General features: G+C 36.2%; 1 long non-coding RNA gene across 1 annotated transcript in view; it reads right to left on the bottom strand.

Moving 5' to 3' along the window:
• The window catches only part of LOC134538565 (uncharacterized), a 50,246-nt gene extending 29,812 nt beyond the window's left edge, over positions 1 to 20,434 (bottom strand). The window contains exons 1-2 of the long non-coding RNA XR_010076178.1: positions 20,341 to 20,434; positions 2,988 to 3,071 (exon numbers count right to left, since the gene is read on the bottom strand). This is a non-coding gene — a long non-coding RNA (uncharacterized LOC134538565). The remainder of the gene's footprint in view (positions 1 to 2,987; positions 3,072 to 20,340) is intronic.
• Positions 20,435 to 20,869: the final 435 nt, after the last annotated feature.

Genomic DNA, 20,869 nt, shown 5'->3' with positions numbered 1-20,869 from the left:
CTAATTAGACCTGCGTCCAGACAGTCATACACAGTTGGCGCGAAAGCCAACAACGGGAATTTGGGGGGGAAAAAAAACGGATTACTCACCAAACAGGGTGTGGAAATAGGGCTCGCGAGGTGTCTCGCGCCGACATCAGCATGGCGCGTACCGAGAATTCGCGGATGACACGGAAGAAACCAAAATTTTTAGGAAAAATAAAAAAAAAAATACTACAATTTAACTAAACATGACCTTTTCTAGATACTACATCTGACTGGCTACTGTGCCACTGGGATTACATCCCTAAAGCAAGCTGACTACATTCTTGTGCCCACGATTTCGCCGTTGCCACGACAAGCCTCTTAGCACAGAGGGCGCCGAGAAGACGTGGTCAGTAGCCGAGCTCAGAGAACTAAGTGCCACAATGGCGGACAAGGCTTCTAATTAAAAACTGGCGCTAACGCCCTAGGGAGGAGGGGGAAAGTTCAGTTCTAAGCCGAAAATTTCCGAAGGAGTCCGAGGCTGGCGTGACAAGAACACGACATGCGTGCTCTCTAACGGCCAGAATAGAAAGCAACAAACAATCGACTTCTACAGGCCGCGAGAAGGAAGCATAGGGCTTAAGGGCGCCGCGGTGCTGCTCTCTAGCGGCGTAAAGGGGAACTAACTGAGGCGGTGAGCTGACTTGCCACCAGGTGTCATGAGGGTGAACTCTGCACGCTGGCGACCAGGCCCGCGGTTACTTTTTCCTCCGCTAGATGTCGGGGACGTCTCTGTCGGACCAGGGAGAAGGTCCTTGAATTAGGCCATCGTCCCGTCAGGTCACTGCTCCTAGCTTGATTTCTCAGAACTAATGTGAGGTGGAGAGAGAGGAAGGGGGGGCAGAAATAGCCACTAAGGTGGGAACGCAGCTCCACTGGAGACTGCTTCGTGACAAGACATGCTATTCTCAGCAGGCCTCTACAAGGTAGCAGCTTGCAGCCCAGGAGCTGCTCTATGCAATTTTGGTCATGCAGGGAATTAAAATTACAAACTCGGGACGTGACTGCAGGCGAGAGAAATATCAGCCGGGCTGCCCACATCCACATAGACAGCAAAATATCAGATAGGTCCCCTGGGAAGGGGCTTCGGTCCACTGGCACAAAGTTTAAATACGTGGCGTACACCGGCCTAACAAAAAGTAAATCACCCCTATTAACAACGAGATAAATTAAAAAAATAAGAAATCCCAAAATTTTTTAAAATGATAGAAAAATTAAAAAAAGGTGACGAAATGCCTAATTTCCGGCATAATAATATCAAACCAGCTGGAATCATGTAGCAATGAATAACTTGCTTATGTTGGCTGTTTTTAAAGAAGTGTGTAACACTTCAAGGAATTAATTTTATCCTTTCGGTTCTTTAAATAAACTGTTTTTTTTTTTTTATGTTAACACATTGTTTTGACGAGAATATCTTGTAAACTAGCCGCCCGCCTATCAAGGAACTGCCCCTCCACTCTCCAACGGAAACAAAATCCAAACGAATGAGAGAGAGTAAGAATACAGTGCACGACCTTGAGACAAGCTATGATATAGCGCTCTCGCGTGAGAGCTCGGAACCACGAGTACCTTCTTTTTGAAAGAACAGTTGTCTAGCAGGGGAGCTTGCAACTACTTCAATTTTGGATCCGATAATTGGCAGAATAAATCGTACATTATATATATTCAATGCCTGAAGGAACCAGGCACCTTTCTCCACTACATTGCTACACTATGATCATCTAATGACAAAGAGAGCATAGATTCATAACCGAAGAAAAAAATTTAATTCAACTTTTCATTAATTTCCTGTGATATTACCCACAATTTATTTTACTAGCAATTAATTTTATTATCTGCTAGGCTGTTCATTTTATCATACCATTTCTACCTGATGTTTGTACATATATGTGAAGCTTAATATTAACTAACTTACACCTTCTGCATTTGCCCAAGTAATACCAATAGATTATTCTTTCTACTTTGTGCAATTTCATTAATTTTGAATTATTACAACAACTATTTCTATTTTAGACTAATTTTAATTTATTCAATGATTTGATTTATTTTTAAATAATTTGAGTTTGTTATTGGAACATTCCAGTTCTGGATATCTTATGCGTCAACTTTTTTTAAGTCAATCTTTTATAACCAGGATAAAATTGAAATATTTTTTAAATTGTGTGGCATACCGGTATTTGTTTTTGACAAACATAAAAGAGTACATTATATATGCTACGGATTCTTAGTGACTCAAAAAAAAAGACAGTTTAAGTGGGGTATTTATGTTTTTTACACAGCTGTCAATTGCATTATTTTTCCCTTAACAATTTTTTTTCTGCAAATGCCAGGTTTCATGCTAAATTATTTTCTAACATTTCACAGGTTTAGGCAATTAAAACTAAAGTGAACTTTTGGTTAACCAAATTTAAAACATGGAACGTAATATTAATTGTTTTTTGGGTATTTGAATTCTCACAAAGTTTTTAAATTACACTGAATTCTGGAAGATTCATTAGATGAAAAGGGTCTTGAAAGCAAAGCAAACTATGCAGTGTCTGCATTAAAAACAACGAAATACTGATTAAAATAATTGAAATTGCTGTACATTTTTATAACACATTTTGCATTTGCATTTTCTTGTTTTAAATAATTTTTAGCTGATAATTTTCCTGGATTTTCCTTGTCCTACAAACTATAATTTTTTTTTAAATCAGAAAGAAAAAAACATTAATAGTGAAGTTTTTCAGGATTATCGAGGAACATAAGCAGTATCAATAAATAGCATTTTTTTTTTTCCTTTTTTTAATTTTTGGATGAGCTACTATTTTCAACATTAGGCTAGTTACCCTTAAATCAAAAGCCATCAGTAACATTTTGCAAATGGCAGTGACAGCAGGAAATGAAGTCATGTAATGAATACCATAAGGGTGAACGAGTGAATGCATGCCGATGCACAACACAGCACGCACAGAACATACTCACTCAAAGACCTCCAGCGGCACGTGCACATCTTGTACCTGAGATTTCAGTTTATCTATTTCTTGCAGTCCTTGAACTAGCCCTTGGCTGCAAACAGTTAAAAAAATATATATATATATTAGAGTTAACACAGTAATATGCGTTCACTTCTGTTACTATATAAATGGTTTTATTGGATTGACTTCACAGTCTACATTTTAAACAAAGTGTATCAGCAGCCTGCACAACAACAACAACGGAAGTCGTTAAAAAAAAAAAACAATGCTGCCAACATTAACACATAACATCCTCTTCCACTAACAGAATATTACCAAAACCAGAATCACTTATATTACGTACCTATACTAGGACGATACATATAAAGAACTAAATCGGAATTGTCATCAACACTCCCTCCCAATTCCACATTACATTCTAACAAGATTTAACTTCTCAACAAAATATTCAAATTTACAAGCAGGCAGTCCCTTGGTCATGATATCTGCTATCTGTTCAGCAGACTCTACATAGATTAATTTCACCTTTCCTTTCCCTACCAGATCTTTGACAAAATGATACTGTACATCAAAGTGCTTAGACCTTTTGGTCTCTAATGACTTAGCAATCTTAATGGTTGATTGATTATCCTCATGAACATTAATTACATCAGCCACATCTACTACTTCTTTCAGCAAATTGTGTACGAAAATGTCTTCTGTTAAACATCTACCTATAGCATAGTACTCTGACTCACTGCTACTAAGTGCTACCACACCTTGTTTTTTTGAACCCCAGCAGATAACATTGTTATTCAGTTTTGTTACAAAACCTGAAATACTTTTCCTATCATTTGTGTCAGAAGCATAGTCAGCATCAACATATGAGGATATAGTTAATGTGTTACAATATGACTTTGCTAACTTCAAACCTATGTTAACTGTATATTTAAGATACTTCAAAACATGTTTCAGATGTCTCCAATGGTTGTAAGAGTAACATTTTTGGAATCTACCAAAGTATGATACACTGAAACATAAATCAGGCCTTGTGCAGACTGTAAGATACATTAGGCTGCCTAACAGCTCTTTATAAGGCACCTTAATCTTACACTCTCCATCACATGACAAGTTAAGTTTGGGCTGAATTGGAACTTTACTAGGTTTACATTCTATCATGTTAAATTTTTCAAGAACTCTCCTAATCAAATCACTTTGACTGAGAATTAAGCTTCCATCCTCACCTTTGAGGATGTCCATGCCCAAAAAATGCAACTTTTCATTCGAACTCAAATCTCTCATGCCCATCTTAGACTTAAGAGCAGACTTAGTGTCTTCGAGATCTGCACCAGAATTTGATACTAACAGAAAATCATCAACCCACACTAAGATATAAAAAGTACCCCTATGGTACAAACAAGGATCAATTTTTGATCGCATAAAACCCAGGTTGATCAATTCACTATTTACATAGTCATTCCATGCTTTAGGACTTTGCCTAAGCCCATATAAGGCTTTGTTCAACTTAAGAACTTTATCGTCACTGCACTGTACACCATCCGGTGGTTTCATATACACAGGCACTGGTAATTTGCTCTTCAAAAAAGCTGATCGTACATCGAGCTGGTGTAGCTGAAGACCTCGCTCAACTGCAACTGAAAGCAGAACTCGTAGCGTTGTCATCCGGGCAACTGGAGAAAATATATCTTCATTTTCCAATGTTGGCTGTTGATACCCACGAGCAACAAGTATGGCTTTCTTCTTCGTAGTTCCATCCACACTTTTAGAAGAGAAGATCCATCTACTGTCAATAACAGATGCATCCATGGGTGCTTCAACCACTTCCCAAGTTTCATTACTTTCTAAAGATGACAGCTCCTCATTTAGTGCTTGCCTCCAACCAGCATCTTTAACTGCATCTTTGAAACTGTTAGGCACATCTGAAGATACTGATAATGCCAGAACATCGACAGCAAAGTTGAGCTCAAAATCTTCCAAGTACTTTGGTAGTTTTTTGTGCCTAGAAGATCTGATTCCAGTTGATTCATCATACACACCCTCAGGATGAAAACCAATGAAGTCACCATCACCATCATCATCAGACTGATTGTTTTCATACATTTGTGTGTCATCTCGTGCAAACTGAGGACATACATCCTGTGTTTCATTTGGAATGTTTGAAGTAACACCTTCTGATGTTGCAGTATGTGTAATACTACCTGAGGATGGGCTTTCAGTATACCCAAGCTCATCAAAGATCACATTTCTTGCAAATTCAACATTTTTCTTTTCAGGATTCCACAGTCTGTAACCATTGTCACAATACCCGGTAAGAAATAACCTTTTAGATCTGTCACTGAGTTTTCCTCCATCTCTATCTTCTTTATGAATGAATGAATATGCAGGACATCCAAAAACTTTTATCTTTGACAGATCAGGCTTATGGTTATACCATCTTTCAGCTGGGACAATTCCATTCGGCAGTGCTGATGTAGCCAGTCTATTTGTGAGGTAGGTGGCGGTCATAATAGCTTCTCCCCACATCTCCTTGCCAAAGTTACTATCTAGCAGGAGACACCTAGTTTTCTCCAAAAGCGTTCTGTTGATTCTTTCTGCCATTCCGTTTTGAGATGGATTTCTGGCCATAGAATAACTAACACTGATTCCTTTCTTTTCACAAAAGCTCTTAAAATTGGAAGACACGTATTCACCACCTCTGTCACACCTTAAATTCTCTATGCGAGAATTAAACTTAGCCTCAACCATAGCTGTGTACATCTTAAATTTTTCAAAGACTTCTGATTAATTTCTCAGCAAATATGTGACACAGAAATGACTATAGTGATCAATAAAAGTCACAAAATAGTTAAACCCATCATATGTTGGTGGGGATATTTTTCCACACACATCAGAAGACACACATTGAAGTACTCTCTTTGCTTTGCGTTCTTCTGGTATAGCCTTCAGATAGGGTAGCTTAGTTTGTTTACCTTTCAAGCACACATCACATAACTCAGTGGGATACTTGGAAGAATGTCCCATTCTTCTATGCATCACATTGCTTGACACAGCTTTCACCATGGCTGCATTAGCATGCTCTGGTATGAGATGCATCTTAACTACATACAATCTTCCAAACACTTGTCCCAACATAACCTTACGACCACACACAATTTTAACACAAGAGTTTTCAAAACTTACTTTACATCCTTTCTCTTCTAACTTACGGACTGAAAGTAAGTTAAATGCCAAGTTCTCACACACTAAAACATCCCTAATCTTTATGTTTTCACCTCCTTCAGACATACAAGAAATATTTCCTTTGCTTACAGCTTTCAATGACTCACCTGCCTTAGCCACATTAATGTCGAAGTTCACATCAGTTCTATCACTTAGATATTTTTGATAGCAACTTTTAATGATATGGCAACTTGCACCACTATCAATAACAAAAATAACTTCTGTTAGTTCACCATCATTCATTGCAGGCTGTTCACTGTCCACATGCCCGCATGACGAACTTTCTGTATCGAACGATGTCAAAAAAGAAAATTCCACCTCATTTGTAGTTGCAGCAGTATCCTTATTCTTCAATTTTGGACAATTAAATTTCATGTGTCCCTGTACTTTGCAATAATAACACTTTCCATTAAAACTTCTACCTGGAACATAATTACCTTTGTTATGCTTATGCTGTGAATACTGATGAGATTGTCCTCTTAATCCCTTGTATGCTGCAAAAACGTTTTGTGGGCTTTCATCTTTCTTCAGAAGTCTCTCTTCTTCTGCTAATAGAGTATTTTTCACATACTCAAATTTCACAGCCGACTTATCTTTATTATACAATATATCCATGGCAGATACAACACTATCAAAATCTGAGGGCATCGCCACCAACAATTGATTAACCATTTCATCTTCCTCAATCTTTCCACCAGCCACCTTGACTTCCGAGGCCATAGACTCGAATTGCTGTAAAAATTCTTGAAGAGGCTTTTCTTTCTTGTATTCCAGTTTCCGCCAAGCTTTCTGTGCAGTCACCATGGATTTCATCCCACGTTTTTCATATGTAGTTGCTAGGGTGTCCACAATTTCTTTTGCCGTGATTTTATTCATAATCATCGGCAACATGTTGTCTGCCAATCCTTGGACGAGAAGATTTCTAGCTTTGACGTCTTCTTGCTTAAATCGTTTAAGATCAGCTTCTACCGTCGGAGGTTCGGTTGTCAACATGTGTAATACTCCATTCTGTTCCAACAGTAACTTCATCCGATAGAACCAGTTACTAAAGTTTACACCATCAAATGGTCTAATCCCAAATGGTACGTTTGCCGCATTCGCCATACTTGAATACGACATGTTTCACCAAAGACCATACACTGATAATAACCATACACACGAGTCACATGAAGCCCTTAACCAAAAACTGCATATTCTCCATAAAACCAACTATATCTCTTGAACAGAAGTTGCCTACTGGCTCTGGGCCCATAACCTATTAGAGTTAACACAGTAATATGCGTTCACTTCTGTTACTATATAAATGGTTTTATTGGATTGACTTCACAGTCTACATTTTAAACAAAGTGTATCAGCAGCCTGCACAACAACAACAACGGAAGTCGTTAAAAAAAAAAAAACAATGCTGCCAACATTAACACATAACATCCTCTTCCACTAACAGAATATTACCAAAACCAGAATCACTTATATTACGTACCTATACTAGGACGATACATATAAAGAACTAAATCGGAATTGTCATCAACAATATATATATATATATATATATATATATATATATATATATATATGTATATGTATTGCATTCTTACAGAAATCTAAACCCTCAAACAAGCACAAAACAAAGTTACAAAGTAAAACTTCTTTAAAGACGGCAGGTAAGTCGAGGCGATGACTCATTAGAGCACAATTCTTTAGTTTTATTGTTGAAGTGGATTACTAATTAGTGATTATTGAAGTGTGAAGTTTCACTTCTAACACAAGTAGCAGCCACCTTTTTACTTTTAAGTTTGATTTATTGTCATTGAATTATTATATATGATTTGCCCCGTACCTTTCACAACTTATATATACATATGTAAATGTAGTGATGGTAATAACTTAAATTAAACTAGTCTGATAGATTCCTGGAATTCAAGAAAAATTTTAAAATCCAAAAATAGTATTTCGAACCAACCAATGTTTTCTTTACTATCCTGCAAAACAGGATCATTTTTTAAAATGTCTATTTATGTATTTATCTCTATCAATATCTCTCCATAAATTCTATCTCTCTATATCTCTTCGCAAGATTTTTAGAAAACCCTTCATACTATTTTAAGGTATTCTAAATTCATCTATCTACCAACCTTACAATTTAAAAATGTGTATGTTTACATTCAAGGGAAAATGTAATCAAAGAATGTTTACAGAACCTAGAAGTAATTAGAACTGAAAAAAATATTTACAAGAATTTTATTTCTTTTAAAATAGTTACACTAGAAACCTACCAAATCACCTAACATTTAATGCCAATAAAACTTGTTTGAATCAGGGATACAAGAGATTAAGCACATGCACAACGCAAGCACAAACATACCGTACACACACAAAGAGCAAAAAACAAATACCTCTATCATATAATTTTTACACAATTATAAATTAAAGATAAAAGTTAATTTGCCAGTTTGTATTTGGGTTGTCATAAAGAAGGGCTTCTTTTTCCAAAAAATAAAATTCTAAGAAAAAAAAACATTTTCTTTTTCACTTTTTGGCATGTTTTTTAATCATTAATTATAAGAGGGTGTTTTAATACTTCAATGAGTTTAAAACTTAAATTGATAGTTTACCACTTTAACAGGAACATTAAAAATACTGTAAAATAGTGAGAAGGATGGTTCGTTTAGGTTAGCTAGATTAAAAAATATCAAATTAATTTTATGTAGGCAGGTAACGTAACCAGCCGTTCACACAGTATTTTTAATGTAGCAAGTCCAGTTTATATCTGAATAACAGTAAGCAGCACTTGTGAAACTGAAGGATATGACATCATTGATGTTAGCCAATGATATAACACATGAATGGAGGAACTATGGGAATTATAGAATGTAGGTAATAGTGGTAAAAGTGAAATGCTTAATATTAATTTGAAAATAATTACAATAGTTATTGTGAGTTTTTAAGCAGTTCTGGTACAAGTAGAAGATAAAAGTAATAAAATTTGAATTTTAAATTAACAGAAGATAAGTGAAAATGAATACCTTGATAATAAATAGGGAAATGCTTAAATATGTTTAGCCTACAATAAATATTTAGCAGAGATGAAAGTTTATGTTTATAAGCTATTAAATTCATTAAATGTTATAGTATAGAGAATAATTATTGGTTTTGATGTAGTAGAAACAAGGGAAGTGAACGGAAGTGTACGTGATTCATGATATTAAGTGTATTTACTGGTTGATGGCTAATATTTCTTACAGTAAAATTAAAATAAATGAGATATATATTAATAGTAAATGAATAATGCTATAAAACCAGGAAAGGTAAGTTTTTAATAGATTATGATAGTTTCACTGATTTCAAGTAGCATTTGGTGTTAATTTTGTTTGTGATGTTAGGTGAGAGATGTGTTGTGTTTTATTAGTGATGTTACATGAAATATTAAATTATTTTGGTAGGATAATCATTAAAATTTATTAGGTAATTTAAATTTCTCAATTCCCTAAGGAAGGTTAGACTTTAACATTCAAAATAATAAACAACAGATGAAAGGTTGGTCCGCAAATTAAATTTATTTTTATAAGATTATATTGCAATATGGTAGGAATTTTGAAAAATTCGGCAACAAAAAATTGCTGAATTAATTACAAGCACGGAATAAGGGCATTTTAGAGAGGTAAGATTCACATGTCTGGGTAATATTCTTGTCGCAGCTTAGTAACATTCTGAAAAAACTTTTTTCAAACACTACAAATGTTCCTCTATTTACCCTGAAAACAGAGTTTCTAAATTCGTACTGTTTCTGAGAAATCACTGTCTACCCGTGCATTGACGCGGCCAGCACCATTTTTTGCTTTCCAGTGTGGGCTATTCTAACATTTAAAACAGTACATTACAAGGCCATGTTCATGCGTGTTCTGTGTAAATTAGAAATTTGTGATATTGTGAGAATGGTCAATTAGGTTAGGTTAGCTACATAAACAATACTTTAAAATATTTTTAATGGTTGATTAGGTATTAACTATTAAGGATGTAGCTATCCTGATCCTGACCTAACCAACCATTCATATGATTTCACAGTATTTTTAATGTAACCAACCTAACCTAATCAACATTATTTTAAAGTATTTTAAATGTAGCTCGTCAATTCTCTAATTTCTCCTTAACTGAAGTCTATGACAGACAATATCAATATCTTTCTTGCACGCTTTTATTCTTTTATTATAATATATCCTATCAAAGTTTGTACATGCGAGAAGTGAACTTTGGTGAACTTTAGAACAGTTCGGGCCTTGAAATGGACTGTTGTGGGTAATAGGTACTCTGATATCACTGGGGCATTCCATTGTCACGGGTAGGACACTTGCAGTACAATTTTATAGTTAAAAGTGTGTAAAACAATCATCCTGTGAGGTTTATTTACTCTTCAAGCATATTACATAAAACTATAAACCTAGTACAGCTATATGCCTGGTTTAATTTACAAATGACATTCATTCATACTTAGTTATTAAATATTCAAGCTTGCATCACGGGTGGGACAAAAAAAGACATACCTTCCCACATGTTGGGATGTTTATTATAAATCCTGTGAATATTAGAGGAGTATATGATTTATATATAGAATTCTGCAAAGGGAAAAGTTTGCCACATACACTACTACAAAAAGAAACAAGGAATATTATTAACATTAAACCAAATACTTAAAATTTTTAATGTCACGGGTGGGACATAGTTGTGTCACGGGTGGGACATTTTTGTGAAATGGGCGACACCTGACTACATAATGCACAGTAAATTCATACACTTAATTTCAAACAAAAAAAACACATTAGCAACATATTATTCTTGCTCACATATTATATTTTTGAAAAATTCTTTTTTTTTTCTTTGTTGTACTTCACACATTATGCTTTTTCACATACATCAACAACTGCAGGAAATTTGTAGAAAACACTGATTCTAACTTTCTTCAGTACTGGTGTAGGTAGCACTGAAATAATGTCATCATAGTTAACAATAGAAATATCATTTTCATTAGTTTTAAACAGTTTCTTGCTGTTGTCAACGAGTCTAAAAAACATTACTTTTACCTAGCAGTCATCTTCAATGGAAGTCTGTGCTATAACAGCATATCTGTAGTCTTGATTATTAGTCTTTCTTGAAGTGGCTGTGAATTTAACAAGTAAAAAGGTCCCAACTACTATTTCAGAAACTGAAGAAGGTGGCTTAGCTTGAACTGCAGTCAACTGCATAATTTCTTCTGGACTGTCTGGTTCAGAATCAGTGAAGACTTCGGAGACTTCTAGTTTGAAGATTTGACGTTTGATATGTTCAGAATGAAATGTGTGCCCAACAATCAAATGTCCATTATCACGACCTTCTAAAAAATGAAGCGACTGTAGCCCCTGTATTGCAATCACATTTTTCCATCGTGCTATAACGAATGCTGGGCTGCAGGTAAACACTCAACAATGAATAATTAAATTAAGGCCTTGGAAGCGTCAGCCCAGAAAACAAAACAATAACAACACTAATCACAGAGGTGCCCAGACGTCGTATAAAAGAATTTTATTTATAACCTCCTAGCAACTCTAGTAGGCTATGTGGATCGGAAAAGAATAATAATGAAATAACAAGACTGGTGGTTTGATTTATATAAGTGCCCTTTAACTAAACTAATTTACTTTTGTTTTTATCTTTTAATTACATTGGTATTAAAACATGTTGATTACAAAATGGAGGGAGCCCCGGGGCAACAAAATACATATAAAAGTAACACCATAATACATCTTGAACTTAATACTGGTTTTAAGTTAGCTCGCAGGCTCAAAAGAAAGAAACAATTACATTGAAATTTAATTATATCCTGTGTCCTGGCACCGGAGGTTTCAGCAGATTAAAGTTCAGAAGAAATCATTTTGAGTAGAAACTTGGAGATAAACTCGGAGTTAAACTTGGAGTTAAACTTGCAGTTAATTTTGGAGCTTGCAGCTCATTTTGGAGCTCATTTTGGGCCTCAACTTGGACCTCAACAAGGACCCCGCCTGCAACCAAAGTCCCAAATTACTTAGACTGGTTAACAGGCGGCTAAGCCTGGGCAAGACTATGCCCAGTGAAAGGCAAAAAAAAAAAGGGGGGGGGGTAGGGATGACGACCACTTACCCAAAACAGCGGGGTGAAGTCATGTAGGCTGCCTCCAGGAGCAGGGAATGCAGCTCGCGGCACGGAAGTTCGCGGTAATCATGATTAGAGATAATGAAATAATTTAGATTACCAAAAAAAACTATTGCGGGCAGCAAAATTTAAAAATAAGAAAATTGAGGCCTCTATGCCTTGACGTTGGCGACTACATGTCGTAGCGGATCGTGACGCGTGGTCCGCACAGACCAGATGCTGCCCGCCGAATCTTCAAAAAATGGAGTCGGGGCGCCTCATTAAAGGAAGCAACTGCCCCCAGCCAAAGAGGGGGGAGGGGGGGGTGATTGCCCGAAGGTGTCCGGAGATGCCCGAAGGGGCGAAGCTGACTGCAACATGTTCGCCACGCTCTCACGCGAGTCGTAGGCGAACTAAAATCGCAAATCGCACTGCGACTGCTGCCAAGGTCAATTGTGACAAGCTGTCTCTTATGGGAGGGATGAGTAGTGCGCTCTGGCGGGCAAGACGAGAACCTGCCTGGAGGGTCACAAAAACATCCGCTAGAGTGCAGTGGGCGTGCTCGCGACCAGCGCTCAGAGCAAGGTTAGGGATTTTTCCCCCCGCTAGACTTCGCTGAGGGCTCTGTTTGACAAGGGCGAAAGTCCTTGAAGAGACAATGTCTCCGCCTGGGTTCACTGGGGGTCGTTGCTCCGGGTTGGAGTTCTCGTGAAGCCACAGGTGGATGATGAGGGGAGGGGGGTTTAAATTTGCTAAGTCGCCTGGGAAAGGCGTCATGTGGACTGTCCCGAGGCGTCGCCGCTGGCTGTAACTTGGTCCAGAGGTGTGCTGGCAAAACCCTTACGTATGCTTGCCTCCGAGAAATGAAAGTTGCTAGCAGTGGGGTTGGGGTAGCGTTCGCTAGCACGACAGTCATTCTGTTACATGGAGAAAACGTGACGCGAACCGCGGCCGAGATGCTGCGATCACAAATCGTCAGCAAACAGTATCTAATTGAAGCCTGCGAACAAGCACCGGTGCACTGGGTAGCACAAGATTATGTCGGAGTGTACAGTAATGAAAACAAAATTAAATAAAATAAAAAATACTAATTTATTATTTGGTTTCCTTCTTTAAAAAGTATAAATTAAATTTAAAATTGTACGTTTGTGCCTGAAAGTGGCACTGAAACGGCACAGTGCATTTAGCTTTTCTACGTGTTCTTCAATCTCTGATTGAGTGACATGCAATATGTTAACATTTTTTACTGTGGATATTACTGCTGTTACAAAATCTTCTGCATTTTGCACTTGTAATTTTCGCTGCTTCACTCTGCTCCATACAGCTCTTTTTACCACCACCCCTACTCCATCTACAGCTCCTTTGCCATGGGAAGTGGCAAAGAAAAACCACTGGCACATGACACCAAAGTCTTCTTTCGTGTGAGTAAGGTTTGACATTGTGTACTTATTCTTAAATTGGGCTGCTGCACCATCAGAAAATATCTTGATGGTAGGTAAACTAAACTCCTGGTTTAATAAACTTACAATTTGTTTGAGGTACGCATAAACAGCATACTTGTCGTGATTCAGAGAGTCACTCACTTTCGCGAAGGTACGTTTTTCTCCATCTGGAAGCCATGCACAAGCAGTAAATATTGTTATCTGCTTGTGGCTCCAATGTGCTGACTGGATTTCGTCTTGATGAAATGCAGAAACATTTTCGGCAAAATCTATTTGCAAAACAGCCTCACCTGCCTTAAGGGTTTCCTTCATGTTATTAAATGTTTGAGACTGAGTTCGCTTAACAAAAACATGATTCTTGAAGTGGCCTAGCTGTTGATTCAACTTGGAAATAGCTGCTTCAATAGTTCCTTCAATTTCCACTAATTTAGGTCTATTGTCTATTTCAATCCATTCTTTCCAGCTAATCTTGGTATGGAGGTCAACATCATAAATCAGTGAGCTGAAATCTGCTTTGCAACCGTTACATTTACATGTCATAAATGATTCACTTTTTACATCACAGCAAACACAGTCTAGAAGTTCCGATAAATTTTTCGGAAAGTCTTTACCTCGCTTACTAAGAGCTTCCACGAGGTACGTGAAGTTAGCATGATATTTACAAACGCAAACGTTATGGGGAATTTCACTTGTTAAAATAACGTGAGCTGGCCGTAATTCATAAAATTTTGAGAGTTTAATTTTCACGTGAGGGTTCTCAGACACAAAGAAGCTATATGCTTCTTTCACGGTCATGTTCATGAAACGTTTCTGGTACAATTCCTTTTTTCCCGACTGTGAATTTTTTACAGACTTAACATACTTTATGCCTGGAGATTGGTGACTTACATCATCTCTTTCGAAAAATGATTGAATCTGAGCTATTTGCTGTTGTGGCAAAGCATGTTTGGCTGATGTGTTTCTATTTTCATTGTGAGAAAAAATATTTTTAGAGGTTTCAGGGAAACTGTCACATACTAATTTTTTTATTACTACAGATTTTTTAGTTGGGCTTTTCGGAAGTGAGTTCTTAACTTTTCTCACAGCTTTGCCAAGAGATTGCACACACAAATAAGAGCCCAGGTCTGTCGTATCAATAGGAACACGCACGTCTTGCTTTATCTTTTGCCTATTTTTCCTTTTCCTTTCAGCATCCTTACGTCTGTTTGCTGCATTCAACTTAACTGATTTCATCTCTTTAGCCTTCACATTTTCTCTACGCTTGACGCCAACCGCCGGTGCTCCCTCTGGTCCGCAAAGGTCGTTATGTCACAGCAACACTTGCCCCTAAGTGCATCGAACACGCCCGAGCGTGAGTGTGTGAAAGTGCCCCGCGACGAACACCTAAGCGACGTCAGCGCCCGGCCGGGTGTGGCAATGCGCCTAACTAATTATATATAATTATTTGTCAAATTAAAACAACTAAATTATTAACAATTTAAAAGAGGATTCATGTAAGGGAAATTATGTCTAATTGTTTTATAAGCATATATTTTGTAACTTGTCTTTACGTCCAAAACTGGCCGGGTCGGTTTTCCCGCGTTTCACGTGGTTAGGCGCGAGGCCGCAGGGCGGTCTCGCGCTCAGTTACCGTTTGGAGCTCGAAGGGGTCGGGCGCTCCGCGAACGTCGGGTCATCAACTTTAGCATCTCTTCAACATTTCAGCAATAGTGTAAGTTTCCGTAATCTTTTAATTAACTCGGCGCCGACCCCAACCCAGTCGCACGATATTTCGTGCGACTCTTAACTTATTAAATTCTTCCCACAAGGGAACTTCATTTTCTTACGTAAATCCATGTCCAGTTTAAGGACCGCGTAGTAATGGTACGCAATTTTCGGCTGATTAGCCAATTAATAGTTATTGTCGTAGATCCTCTGTATTAAGTGTTGAGAATAACACTGACTAACTTTCGTCTTGTATCTTTCTCCGTTTTTATTGTGCAAAGTGTAACGTGTATTTAAGTGACTAACTTTTATTTGTAGGAACTTTACGTGTACGTCTTCAGTCGGCGTATCCACGTCTTTGTTAGAGACGTTAATATTTCGTAGCAGGCTAGACTGCAAACTAACCTGAACATAGAATCTTGCCTGCGTATTTACGTGTCGGCCTAAGTTTCGGCAACAGCCATCCATTTACATGCTAAACCTTTCGTAGGGACGTGAAGCCACTGTTTCAGCTTGTCAATATAACTTTGCAATCTATCTTGGTCGCGCGGACCGTCACGTTTAGAGATACGCGTGTCTTAGCGGTCCGACAACGGACGCGGCCAGTCTCGGGACGAATGAGTGTATTGATACTGAATAAAGTGCAGTGTCCTATAAATCGTTTACTATTCATTTACAAGGCGTCCTGGGTGGCCTGAACAGCCCAGGTAATTTCTGAACGTAATTTTCGAACTCCGAGGCGCACTCCTGCCTGCAGCCACGAGGCTGAACCCCCGTTAAAAACCCTGAGATATTTTACAACACTAATAATTAATTTAAAAGCTAAAACAGGCAGCGGGAGTGGCGTCACGCTTCTTGTCTCTTTCCCTTTCTTTTTCCAAATGTTTATCATAAAGTTCTTGGTCGTCTTTATACTTTTGCCGATACTTCCGCATTCGCTCAGTTGAGGTTGTTTTTCCCATTTCTAGAAAAGAAAAGTATCTTTGAAACTTGTGCTGTAAAAATGTACAATTCTTTGAAATTAAAGGTTATTCATAATATTTTTCCAACTTTAAAATATTATTTTTAACTAGCCCTGAATAGTATAAAATGTCTCACTTGACTAAGTGCTTCTTTTTTAAATTTCCTAATAACACAAAATTTAGTAACCAATACTACTTAAGTTTAAATAGGCATGTCAATTGAAGTGAGAGAACACAGCATAGTGAAGCATAGACTCATCACATCAATAGGTTATAAGAATCTTCTAATTTAATAGAAAATATTATCATATGTGTCACGGGTGGGACAAATGAAAAATGAAGAAAATGTTATTGTTAGCATCAACAATTACAAATGAAATTGTCAGATAACAAAGAACTCATGTAAATGTTTTTGTATGTCCTTTGTTAGTCCTAACCTATAAAACAGTTTTTTAGTATACAAACTTTTCCATGTATTCTGTCACGGGTGGGACATTGAAAACATGTACATGCAATTTTAAATAATACCATTGATATGCTTACCTTTTCAAATAATTGCTTTGGTGAATTATAAAAAGAACATTTTTAACACCAACTAAAGTATGTTAGGACATAAAAGTACAAACAGCTGAGCATATGTAGTGATGCCAACTTTGCACACAAATATCACATGCAAGAACACAATAGCAAACCTGACTTCCTGGAATGAATAACAATAATACAGAGATTATATTACCATATTTATTAATGGAAAAAAATACAACATATTTGCTTGCAATTTCTACAAAAATTGATTGCATGTAATAATTTTCAAAAAATGTTTGCCAGGCTCACTTTCTCATGGAATAACCCCACTGCTTTTTAGAATGGAAAGAAAAAATAATTGGAAAATATGGTTTTCAAACACTACACATACTATCCCTAAATTTACTCTGAAGGGATGGTTTCGTAATTCCTACTAGTTTGTTAAAAAAATTAAATTTTAATATATCTTACATTACAACACCTGTGCTGCCATAGCCATTCATTGTTTACACGAGAGAAAAAAATAGGAATATATGTTTTCCATATACTTGAGATGTTCCTGAATCAACCCTGAAAGGAAAGTTTCTTAATTCCTACTGGTTTGTTAAAAAATAACAGTTTACAGCTTACATTACAATATCCAAGTATTCACGCTATTGCAAACATTCATTGGTACCCATTTTTTTTTTGAATTATGTTATGGAGAACTTTAGTCAATGTAGATGTTGTTGTGATAACGAAATTTATTTAAATAATGACTATTTCAATTGTAAGTGATTTTTAATGGTTATATTTCATCTTAGTTTTATTAGAATAAGTAATGGTAAATATGTAGTGTACGGATTAGCGCCAAAAAAAATCGTACAAATCTGAAATAACTTTCATTATATGCTCTTTTATGTCCTCTTTTCATAACCGCCTGCGGAGATAAGAAATTACAATTACTTTTGGAGATATCGAATTTTTAAATTTTAATTATTGTAAAAAAAATTTATAAAAATCTGAAATAACTTTTATTATATGCTCTTTTACGTCCTCTTTTCATTACAGCCTGCGGAGATAATAAATTCCAATTACTTTAGGAGATATCGAATTTTTAATTTTTAATCACTATACCTGCACATTCACGGCATTCACCATTGTTTTATGTTTACGAGTATGAATTTTTTTTTTTTTTTGATAATGTTGTCACGTGATAGTTCGTGATAGGCCAATATTCAAATGAACCAATAGGCCGCCTCCCACTTAGGTGAATTTTTAACATTTCAAATTTTTATACTTTAAAAAATTACGTTCGTTCCTACTGTTAATCCTTTGTTCCGGTTTGTTAGGTTAGGTCAGCTACATTATAAATACTTTAAAACTAAACAACCATTAAAATTAATTTTATTATTTTTAATGTCCGTTCAGTTTCAAAGTATTTATAATGTAGCTGACCTGACCTAATCTACCTTCGTCCCGTTTTGTTAGTTCAGGTCAGTTACATTATAAATACTTAAAACTATACAACAAGTAAAATAAATTGATATTATTTTTAATTTCCATTTAATTTGAAGTATTTATAATGTAACTAACCTTACCTAATGGAACATTTCTGTTATTTAGGCATTCACGCGCAAACGGCAAAATATAAAATGTCAACGGTCGAATGATTACATAGGTCTTGTATTGCAAAATAATAACGGCAATATCTCCAAAAGTAATTGGAATTTCTTATCTCCGCAGGCGGTTATTAAAAGAGGACGTAAAAGAGCATATAATGAAAGTTATTTCAGATTTGTACGATTTTTTTTGACGCTAATCCGTACTCTACATATTTACGTACCTAAGTAATTGTGTTAAGAAATGTTTGTTTTGTTACGTTGCATTTAAAGTACATATGTACTATTTTGAGTCACATAGTAACGGATAAGTCTAATGGGAGCCAAAAATTTGAATATAATTGTTAACGTTGTTCATTTTCTGTGAGAAATACGTGCTGTGCACTGAAGTAGCTCACACGTTGAATTTTGTTGTATTTCCAAGGAATTCTTTGATTACAGCCATCATATATTCTGTGTTTGATATGGATGGTGTTTTATGTATCCCAGTTTATCCCTAGATCCTAAAGACTTGATCCTGATGGCATGATAATGTTGGCTTGATCCTGTGGTGCATGATGCATGCCATTTTAATTCAGTAGGTATATCAAAAGATCCTGATGGCATGATCTTGATCTTGTTGGCTTGATCCTGTGGTATATGATGCTTGCTGTTTTAGTTTAGTACATCAGAAGATCCTGCACATGAAAGAAATTGCGAAAAAAGAAAATAATTATGATTGTAGGTTGGAAAAAATCCAATTATATGACAATATTTTTTTTTAAGTACAGGATCTTTCGACGTACTGAATTACAACAGCAAGTATCATGTACCACAGGATCAAGCCTACCGAGTCTAGGGATAAACTTCAATTTATGAAAAGGAAAAGTTAGCATATTTTTAATTCTCCATAAGTAGTTGACCACAGTTGTGCTAAACAAAGAGACACAATCGCTGGTAAACAATGGCGACGGCAGTGTGAAAACACAGGTATTGTAATGCAAGCTTTAAAATGTTATATTTCACGAACCAGTGGGAAAGAAACCATCCCTTCAGGGTTAATTTAGGGACATGTGTAGTGTGTGAAAACCATGTTTTCCGATTTTTTTTCTTTTCTAAAAAGCCCCTATATCCGAGTATTACCCAGTTGTGAATCATAGGTTTCGCAATTTGCTGTGCTACAGCAAAATGGCGACTGCCACTTCACTGCATAGGTTACCCAAAAAAATGTAATTTCTCTGTAATTTCTCTGAACCCAGTAGGAATTTTAAAATGCTGTTTTCAGGGTGAATACAGGAACATCTTTAGTATTCAAAAATAAAAGGGGCCCCAAGTGCTTTTTACGATATCTTCTTAGAAAATGAATTGAAACATAATAGGAAATCAAGAAATGTTTTTTAAAAACTTAATTTTTTTTCATAAAAGAGGCCCTCCTTCAGGAATATGGCATTTACAATCATACCTTTAAAAGTAAAGCTTTAAAAAAAATTACTTTCTGTCTATTCTTTGTTGTGCATTATGTTAATGTGCAATTCCTTTGATGCTTTAGTCTGTCCTGCATTAATGATAGCTACGAATTGCTGTATAATAAGTTAATTTAAAGTGTTGTGTATATTTTTAACTTACATTTTTTGATTCAAAACATTTTGTCCTTGTGGTTGGAAGTCGCCAACAATTATTCTAATCTGTCGAACATTTTCAATAAACATCTCAAGTTGAGCCTCCATATTTTCAAGTGACGAAGCCATTTTTTTTTTATTAAATAATTAGTAGTAAATAGAATGATTTACCTATGAAATATCAAACGCATAAGATCACATACAACAACAAACAGACTATTCCATAGAGTCTGAACATACAGGTAAAACACAAAAACAAATATTTGTGGGTAACTTTTAACCTGTCGCCCAGCATAAAATACACATATATAATCTTAGTCTAAGTATACAATAATAGGACTTACTTAAGTAAATATTTAGGTCTGTTAAAAGTTAATTTTTCCTTGTTAATTTGATAGTATTGTGCTGTTACATGACTGTTCCATACACACAAAGTGAATTATTATTATTGACGTGACGTCTAATGAATCGATGAACGCTGGCTGCACGCACGAAAAATTGTCCCACTACGGATGTCCCACTACGAATGTGTCCTGTTTATACGCATGCCTGGCATCTCTCTGGTATGTTGCGGACGGTACAGAGAACTCAGCCGGGGTTCGAGGTTATTGTTGTGCACCGCGCCACAGGAGTATATTCGCAAGGAAATGGTGTTCTTACAAGTACGTATTATTTCAATTACTAGTGTAAATCAGTATAT

The sequence above is a fragment of the Bacillus rossius genome, chromosome 13 (assembly GCF_032445375.1).
Source record: "Bacillus rossius redtenbacheri isolate Brsri chromosome 13, Brsri_v3, whole genome shotgun sequence".
Lineage (NCBI taxonomy): Eukaryota > Metazoa > Arthropoda > Insecta > Phasmatodea > Bacillidae > Bacillus > Bacillus rossius.
The sequence above is the reverse complement of the archived record's forward strand: the minus strand, read 5'-3'. Positions and strand labels throughout refer to the sequence as shown.